General features: G+C 36.2%; 1 non-coding gene across 1 annotated transcript; it reads left to right on the top strand.

The window, feature by feature from the left end:
* Nucleotides 1–3,723: 3,723 nt before the first annotated feature.
* On the top strand, nt 3,724–3,860 carry LOC123243543. The gene has a single exon (XR_006506038.1). It is a non-coding gene; the product is annotated as a U4 spliceosomal RNA (small nuclear RNA).
* The last annotated feature ends 3,465 nt before the right edge of the window (nt 3,861–7,325 follow it).

The following is a 7,325-nucleotide window of genomic DNA, read 5'->3' as shown; positions in this document are numbered from 1 at the left end:
AGACTTGAGGCAGAAAGACTATTCAAATAATCTAGGCATACCCATCAGATAGGCTAATATGGCAAAAGGGCAAAATGACAACTGTTGGAGAGGATGCAGAAAAATAGGGACACTAATACACTGTTGGTGGAGCTGTGAACTGATCCAACCATTCTGGAGAGCAAGTTGGGGTTACACCTAGACTGTTATAAAACTATGTATATCCTTACACCCAAATATTGTTGGATTTGTTTCCCAAGGAGATCGGGGTAAAGGAAAAGAACTTATATGCTCCAAAATATTTATAGCAACTCTGCGGTGGCAAAAAAACTGGAAATTAAGAGGATGCCTAACAGTTTGGGAATGGCTAAAGAGATCATGATATATGATTGTGATGGAATACTACTGCAACAGAAAAAACAATAAACAGGCCAATTAAAAAAAATCTTGGAAAGAATTACATGAGATAATGAACAACAAAATGAATAGAACCAAGAGAACATTATACACAGCTACAGGTTTAACATTTAAAGAATAACTTGGGGAGGGGGGCGCAGCTGGGTAGCTCAGTGGATTGAGAGCCAGGCCTAGAGACGGGAGGTCCTAGGTTCAAATCTGACCTCAGACACTTCCCAACTGTGTGACTCTGGGCAAGTTACTTGACCTCCCCCCTTCCATTGCCTAGCCCTTACCACTCTTCTGCCTTGGAGCCAATACACAGTACTGACTCCAAGACAGAAGATAAGGGTTTTAAAAAAATTAAAAAAATAAAAAAGAATAACTTGGGAATGTTACCTCCAGAGGATGAACTGAAAAATGGAAACATAAGAGACATAATTTAAATATATGTATCTGATTCCTGTTATGATACAGGGAGCAGGAGGACCTGAGACACTTGTAAATATATTCTATTAAAAATATAACAAAAAATAATAATCTAAGCAACAGGTGAAGGAAATGGCAAACCAATCCAATATCTTTGCCCAGAAAACCCCAAATGGGGTCATGAAAAGTTGAACAACAAAGGCAACCAATGATAAGGACTTGAACAAGAGCAGTGGTTGTGTGGGTGAAAAGAAAGGGGCAGACGTGGGAGATGGTGTAGAAGTAGAAACAATAGTTAGCAACAGATTGAATATGTGGGATGAGTGAATGTGAAGAGTTGAGGATGACACCATGGTTGGGAATCCGGGAGACTGGAAGGATGGGAGTGTCCTCAACAGACAAGGGAGATTCCAAAGAGGGATGAGTTATACTTCGTGTTTGTTAGTCTTGCCTCCCTAACTAGACTGAGGACTGACACTCTGTCTTAGTCTTCTTTTGTCTCTTCGAATGTGCCAGACGTATAGCAGGAACTCAATGAACGTTTGTAGAAGACGAGAATGTGACAGTCTCTCTCTCTGCTCAGGTGCCTCCCATTGTACATGCCAGGGCCTGAACCGGGCCTTCCAGAAGTCTGATGGTTCCTGCATATGCTTGGCAGGATATGTGTCTTATGATGAGAGAGGCCAAGAGAGCCATGATGGCAACAGCAACCAAGATTGTCAGCCTCAGGTAGTCACCATTGAGCATCTTGGGAAAGGGATGGAGATAAAGATGGCTCCCCTGGGAAAGGAATGGAGATAAATATGGTGCCCTCTCTTTGTTATTTTTCTTTCTCACAGAATTGAAGAATCTTAAAATGTAAAGGAATTTTAGAGGTCCTCCAGTCTAGTGGGTCTCAAACTTTGTGGTCATGGGGTTCTGTTTTTTAAATTATTGAGGATTTCTCTATGCATACACATCTCCTAAAGAATTTTTGTTCATGTGGATTTCATGTCTTGATTCTTACCATATTAAAAATTAAAACATCTCACATTAGTTTTTATTTCACAGACCCCCTGAAAGTGTCACACAGCCCTCTAGGAGTCTCCAGACCATACTTTGAAGACCACCAACCTCTCACCAAATGCAAAAACCTCCTGCCCCCTGCAACATCCCTAAAATAGTCATCCAGCGGGCAGCCAGGTGGCTCAGTGGATTGAGAGGCAGACTTGGAGAAGAGAGGGTCTGGGTTCAAAAATGGCCTCAAATACTTCATAGCTGTGTGACCTTGGGTGAATCATTTAATCCCCGTTGCCTAGCCCTTACTGCTCTTCTGCCTTAGAACCAATAAACAGTATTGATTCTAAGATGGAAGGTAAGGGTTTTTTTAAAAAGTCATCCAGCCTCTGCTTAAATATTTCCAGTAATAAGTGAGTTCACTAACTAACAAGGTAACCCATTCCCTATTCAGACAGTTCTCATTGTTTGCAATGTTAAATTTACATGTTCCCTCTTAATTTATACTTATCCTTTCTCTAAAGCTAAACAGGATGTCTGATTCTGCTTCCCCTTCAGATATTTAAAGTTAATTGTCTTGTCTCTGCTTTTCTCTGAGCTAAACATCTACTTTTCCTTAGGTAAGCTGGTTTCCAGACCCTTCACCGTTCTGATTGCCCTCCTCTGGCTATGTTCCAGTTTGTCAAGATCCCTCTTAAAATATAGCATTCAGACATGAACACAATAACGGCATCAATGATCTAACCAGTACAGAGTTCAATGGGAAAATAGCTTCCTGCCTTTTTTCTCTGGATGCTATGCTTCTATTAATATTGTTCAAATTTTTTTCATTAGCTTTCCTGGATGTCACATTGTTGGCTCTTAAGGAGCTTTTGATCAATTAAAACCTCTAGGAATTTTCTCACACAAATTGCTACTAAGCCACGTCTCTCTTGGGTAGCTATGTGTTGCAGTGGCTATAGAGCGCTGGGTCTGGAGTTAGGAACACCTGACTCAGACACTTTCTGGATGTGTAACCCTGAGCAAGTCATTCAACCCTGTTTGCCTCAGTTCCTCAACTATAAAATGAGCTGGAGAAGGAAATAGCAAACCACACCAATACCCTTGCCAAGAAAAAACAAAAGAGGTCATGAAGAGTTGGACAGCATTGAACAACAATATGTCTCTCTTATCTAATATTTACTCAATGGATTTTTTAAAACCCAAATGTAAGATTTTACTTTTATCCCCATTAAATTCTACCTTGTTGGTTCTAGCCCAACATTCCAATCTACTGAGATATTTTTTTGAATTTTGGTTCTCTCATCCAATCCATTAGTTACCTCCCCCAACTTGGTGTCATCTAAAAATTAGAAAAATTTAATGTACTTTCTTCGCCTAGTGTATTGAGTAAAATATTGACCAGGCCAAAGGTAAGTGCACACAGAATCCCAAGTTGATCCACTAAACATCTCCCCCACATCCCAGGATAACATTGATCAGTCATTCAACAAGCTGTGAATCCCCTTAGATGCATTATCATCAAGCCTTTATTTTGTTTTTGCTTTTTACTAGTCTTTTTATTTTTTATGTCAATTCATTTTTTAATAATCATTTCCCAACATTTTGCTATTCTTTCTTTCCCCTTCCTCTTTCTCTTCCCCCTCCCCCAAGATGTCAGGTAATATGATATAGATTGTGTTATTATACTATATATATATACACATATATATATTTCCATGTTTATCATGTTGTGAAAGAAGACATTACTTCTCCTAGAGAAAAATTTATGAAGGAAATAAAGCTCCATCAACAGTATATTAGTGTTCCAATTTTTCCAGAACTTTCCCAACATTTATCAGTATCCATTTTTGTCATATAAGCCAGTCTGATCTGGTGGTACCTCAGGGTTGTTTAATTTGCATTTCTCTAATTAATAGTGATGGCTTTGCACAGTGGCAGTATCGTAGCCAATGAGGTTTATCCAAGGCGCAATAATTGCTAATTGAAACTCTAATTAATAGTGATTTGGAACATTTTTTCATATGACTAAAGATAGTTTTAATTTCTTCCTCTGAGAATTGCCTGTTCATAACTTCTGACCATTTCTCAATTGGGTTATGCTATGTAAATTTGATTCGGTTCCCTATATATTTGAAAAACGGGGCCTTTTTCAGATGCATGCTATAAAAAATGTTTTCCCAGTTTTTTATTCTCCTTCTAATCTTGTTTGTGCTGGTTTTATTTATGCAAAACCTTTTTAATTTAATGTAATCAGAGTTATCTATTTTATATCTCATAATATTCTTTATGTCTTATCTGGACATAAATTCTTCTATTATCCAAAGATCTGATAGGTAACCTATTCGGTGCTCCTCTAATTTGTTTAAAGTTTTCCCCTTTACTTCTAAATTATGTAACCGTTTTCAATTTACCTTGGTATATGGCATGACCTGTTGGTCTGTGCCTAGCTTCTACCATACTATTTTCCAGTTTTCCCAGCAGTTTTTGTCAAATAGTAAATTCTTCCAAAAGGCAATTGTAGGTAATAGTAGAAAGGAGAAATGCAGGTTTAGAATATCTTTGCAAGGTAATGAAGAGAAGGGGGTTTAGTAACCTAGTATTTGACAAACCCAAAGATCCAAGCTTATTATGGTCATTTATCATTGTGTGTTGAGTGACTGGTTCTCCACTCTACTTCTTAGCCAGTACTAGATTGTTTTATGGTTGTCATTTCATAATATAGTTTGAAATCTGACATAGATAAGCCACCTCCTTTCATATTTTTTCCTTTGGTTCCCTTGATATTCTAGGTCTTGAGTTCTTCCAGATGAAGTTTATTTTTTTCTAGTTTTATGAAATCATTTTTGGATAGTTTGATTAGTATGGCACTGAATAAGTAGGTTCATTTAGGGCAAAATTGTCATTTTTATTACCTTCTCTTGGCCTACCCATGAACAATTAGTATTTTTCCATTTGTTTTAATCTGATTTAATTTGTGTGAAAATTGTTTTGTAATTAGTTCCTACAGTTCCTGGGTTTGTTTTGGCAGGTAGATTCCCAAATATTTTATATTGTCTACAGTTATGTTAAGTTGGATTTCTCTTTCTATCTCTTGCTCTTAGGTTTTATCAGTAATATAGAGAAAAGCTGATGATTTGCGTGGGTTTATTTTATATCCTGCAACTTTGCTAAAATTATTGTTTTGATTAGTTTTTTGGTGGATTCTCTACATATAGCATCATATCTTCTACAAAGAGTAATAGCTTTCTTTCTTTATTGCCTATTTTAATTTCTTTAATTGCTTTTTCTTTTCTTATTGCTGTAGCTAGCATTTCAAGTACAATATTCAATAGTAGTCATAATAATGGGCATCCTTGCTTCACCTATAATCTTATTGGAAAGGCTTCTAGTTTATTCCTATTACACATAATGTTTGCTAATGGTTTTAGATAGGTGCCATTTATCATTTTCAGGAACGTGTCATTTATTCCAATATTCTCTAGTGTTTTTAATAGACACAAGTGTTGAATTTTGTGGAAAGCTTTTCCTGTATCTATTAAGATAATCAAATGGTTTCCATTGGCTTTGTTATGGATATGGTTAATTATGGTGATAACTTTCCTAATATTGAACCATCCCTGAATTCCTGGTAAAAAACCCAGCTGAGCATAGTGTATGATCCCAGTGGTATATTGCTATGTTCTCCTTGCCATTTTACTTTAAAATTTTGCATCAATATTCATTAAGGAGACTGGTCTATTTTCTCTCTTTTTTATCTTCCTGGTTATGGTATCAGCATTATATTTGTGTAATAAAGAGAATTTGGTAGAGTTTCTTCCTCAGCAATTTTTCCAAATAGTTTACATAGTATTGGAATTAATTGTTCTTTAGATGTTTGATAGAATTCAGTCATAAATCTATCTGTCCCTGGTACTTTTTTCTTAGGGAATTCATTGATGACTTGTTCAATTTCTTTTTCTGAGATGGGGTTAAGCATTCTATTTCCTCTTCTGTTAGCCTGGATGATTTATATTTTTTAAAATATTCATCTATTTCACTTAGATTGTCAGATTTATTGGCATATAATTGGGCAAAATAACTCCTAATAATTGCTTTCTTCCTTTTCATTGGTTGTGAATTCATCCTTTTCATTTTTTGATACTAGCAATTTGGTTGTTTCCTTTCTTTTTTGATCAAATTACCCAGTAGCTCATCTATTTTATTGCTTTTTTTCTAAAACCAGCCCTTTGTCTTATTTATTAGTTCAGTGATTTTCTTTTAATTTTGTTAATCTCCTTTGATTTGCAGGATTTCCAGTTTAGTATTTAATTGGGGATTTTTAATTTGTTCTTTTTCCAGTTTTTCTGTTATTTGCCCATTCAGTGATCTGCTCTTTCTCTCTTTTACTGATATAAGCATTTAGTGATATACATTTCCCACTAAGTATATCTTCGATTGCATCCCAAAAATTTTGGCGTTTTCTCTCTTGTCATTTTCTTTAATGAAATCCTTGATTGCCTCTCTGATTTGTTCTTTGACCCACCATATTTTTCAGATTGTTCATAAATATAGCGTAAAAGATTCTTGTTAGCAAATTGATAAGCATTAAAGTGCCTCCTATATGCCAGGCACAGTGTTAAAAGCCGGGGATTTAAAGGGAAGGAAAACACTGTCTCCACTCTTGAAGAGCTCTGCTACATCCTTTGCAGAAGTTCAGGTACATTGTGTATGAAGCATCTCCTAGCCTTAGGAACCCCATCAAAAATGAAAAAAAAAAGTTCATTTGACATGATTTGCTATAATCAATTGCAAACTGGCTCAAAATGGTCAGTATTCTCATCTATTTAATTCTCGACTTTTTACTGGGGATCATTGTTAAGCTTATCTATCAGTAACTCGCAGAATCCACATTTCCCCTTTTGAAATTCAGAACAATATTTCTCTTATCTCCAGTTTTCTAACATCTTAGACTCCATGATTTCCCAAAGATTACCAAAAAGGGTTAAACTATTTGACTTGCAAGATTTTTCTATAACCAAGAGTGTATGAAATTTAATTAATTTCAACAAACATTTGGCAGACAGAGGTCAGATGACTTGCCCAGGATTATATAGCTAGTAAATGTCTGAGGCAGAACTTGAACTCAGTTCTTCCTTCCCTCTAGGTCCTGCTCTCTATCCATTGCAACACCAATCTGCCTCTGCCTCATTGAGGCTATGAAGGCAAAATGAAATAGCTCCTGACCTCAAGAAAGTAATATCTGAACTGGTGAGGAAGTTGTAGATTTAAAAAAAAAATGTGGAGTGAAAGGATTTGAGTCCAAATATCCCAACTCTTCCATTTAGTATTCATGGGACATTGGAGCAAATCTCCTCACCTGTCAATTTTCTCATCTATAAAATGGAAAGTTTGCCAGATGACTTCTAAGGCCCCCATCCATATATGATCCCTATGATCATGCATACAGATAAGTGAAGACAACAGACACACTAAATGAAAGAAAGGAATTTCATGAGGTAGAGATCATTCATTTGGCTAGATAG

Source organism: Gracilinanus agilis, chromosome 3, assembly GCF_016433145.1.
Source record: "Gracilinanus agilis isolate LMUSP501 chromosome 3, AgileGrace, whole genome shotgun sequence".
In the NCBI taxonomy this organism is placed as follows: Eukaryota; Metazoa; Chordata; class Mammalia; order Didelphimorphia; family Didelphidae; genus Gracilinanus; species Gracilinanus agilis.
The sequence above is the reverse complement of the archived record's forward strand: the minus strand, read 5'-3'. Positions and strand labels throughout refer to the sequence as shown.